This window comes from Meleagris gallopavo, chromosome 1 (assembly GCF_000146605.3).
Source record: "Meleagris gallopavo isolate NT-WF06-2002-E0010 breed Aviagen turkey brand Nicholas breeding stock chromosome 1, Turkey_5.1, whole genome shotgun sequence".
In the NCBI taxonomy this organism is placed as follows: Eukaryota; Metazoa; Chordata; class Aves; order Galliformes; family Phasianidae; genus Meleagris; species Meleagris gallopavo.
The window spans coordinates 171,189,759-171,192,326 of NC_015011.2; positions in this window are offsets into that span (position 1 = coordinate 171,189,759).

Here is a 2,568-nt window from a genome sequence, read left to right on the forward strand (position 1 = left end):
TTTTGCATTTACTTTGAGCAGTTTGATTTACTGAATGCTGTAAGCAAAGAAAAAACAAAATCTTACATCATTCGTATTAACGTGCCACGCCATGTCACCATAGGATACCAGCTGACCATTCACATAACACCTTATTTCACTGTTTCTCCAGCGATTATAGATGTGCACGATGCTTATCATATACCACTGAAAAGAAACGGAAAAAACAGTATATAGCGGCAGCTTTAGTGCATGATGTTAATTGACCAGACAAATCATTGCAAACTCCTAAAATTACATAAAAGTAAAGTGAGCAGAACTTCAAGTTCACTTGGTAGAACTGTGATTAAATACATGATGTACCTACTTGCATCCTTTTATGGGATTAGGATAAAAAATGCGTACATAAAATTAAGAAGAAAATACAATCCCATACCTGAAAGTGTAATATAATTAAAAACTATATACAAAACACAACCAAAGCCTCATCAGAAATCTATGTGTACTTACCCTAAAAAAATGTAACATATACCTATTTTTAATCACAGCTATCAGAAACTGTTTAATAAAGGAAATATCCACCACAGCAACTTTTACATTCCTGTTTAGGATCTTATCCCAATTGTTTCATATGATTTTTTTTCTATTCTTTTCCATTCCATCAATCTTTGGACAACTGTTATATAGTTATTATTACATAATCAAACAGAGAAAACATCACAGCAAAATGCTTCCATGTACAACTGCAGTGGTCCTTCAAATAATCTGTTCAAGTGGAATCCTTACGTCTATGATGAATTTTAATCGTGAATTGTAAATTTTCAGAAGAAAACCTTAAGTTTCCCCTAAAATCCAACTTTCAGAATAATCTAATCCTAGGAACGGGAATTTAACCTTTGAGATTTGCAAATCAACCCCTGCTTAACTACAACAGAGGTATATTATTTCAAATCATATACAAATCAGAAGAAAACAGGCATCCTGGATTCTGTAACCTTTCCATTTTATCTTAATAACCTTGTTTATGATTACTGGTCTACTAAAAATATTTAGTAAACACATCTTCGTGAAACTAAGCTGTGTCCCCTCTAAGGGATTCTGTCCAGTAGATACTACATTTTCAAAGCTAAAATAAAGTTGAACTGTCTATGCAGCAAAATACTCATATCTGCACGAGCTATATTGACAAACTGCCAGCCTTGGAAAGCAGCAGTTCAAATACTTTAAAGTTATTTAATACCTGAGCAAAAGGCCAACTACTCTAGACATCCATTAGTTTTATTTTGTGTCACTTCATGTGATTTTTATACAGCACTGTGTTAAAAATTATAAAAAAATCTATCTGGATCTCTAGGACCATGCTCCCCATTCTCCAAAAAGAATGACAGTAAAATTGTTTTTCAGACAGACACATAAATCAACAAAACATAACAGAAGTCCTCAATACATAAATTGAATTATTTCACTGAATTTTAAGGTGCTTTATTTTTCAGAGAATCTCGTAAACAAAAGAGAAACTCATTAACCAATTATTTACTGAAAGATTCAACTGTAAGAACCTATAAACACCCTGGGTCACTTATAATGTCATCTACACTTATTACTCAAGGAGTAGAGCAAGTGGGTACTCGTAGATGTTAAATCCCATCCTTCAAGTTGTAGCTACAATTGCAAAATGATTTGCTGCAGGTGCATTTTTCTCATTCAGCTCACTAGTTCAGATGGCTAAACTTTGGGGAGAACTCACCTCCTAAAAGCTATTTTAAATAATCAAAGTAGTTGTTACAATACATTAAAAAAAAAAAATTGAACAGAAAATGTGTTCCTTTCATCTTTTCTGCCTTGGTAAGAAACCATATCAAAGTTTATTCTTCCATGGACATCAAAGAAAAAAAAAGAATTTCATGCATGCTGAAGTGTGACCTGTCTCAGTAAATCACTGATGTTTTCAATCATTTAAATTTTCTTCTCTGCTGGCTCTTTCTGCAATTACATATCTTTCAATATGTGTCAAGAAACTAAACAAGTCATCCTCTAAGTGGTTGAGGCTGTCTTTCTCTTCTACACCAACAATACTATCATCAATAGTATCGTGCCATACCATTTGTGATTCTATGATTTTATGATTCTATGATCATCATCTTTATAAAAGAGTGAATGAGTTACAAAATTTGCCATAAATGTATAACTTGTTGAAAAAGTTCTTCATAGAATGCACGTAATTTAGAAATGTACAAGAAGAATACAAATTTTCTTCCTTTACCCTCTTGTTATATTTTGTACTCTGTACATCTGTGATTATTTGGATACAGCTGAAAAGGCATGTCCTTTATGTATTTTTCTTCCTAATGAACAACATGAACAAACTCTCACCATCTAATCTTGTTGAGTTGAAAAGGACTACTCCATATTTGCTCTGGTGCAGCCTGCTAAGCATGTGTTCAACATACTGCTCTGAATAATGTTACCCACTAAGAATGCAACCACAATGTATGTAATGTTATCTTACAAATATCAATGCTCATTTTTCAGATTGAGTCATTAAAAGAAATTTCTCCTACCTTATATGCAACAAGTCCTAACTTAAAA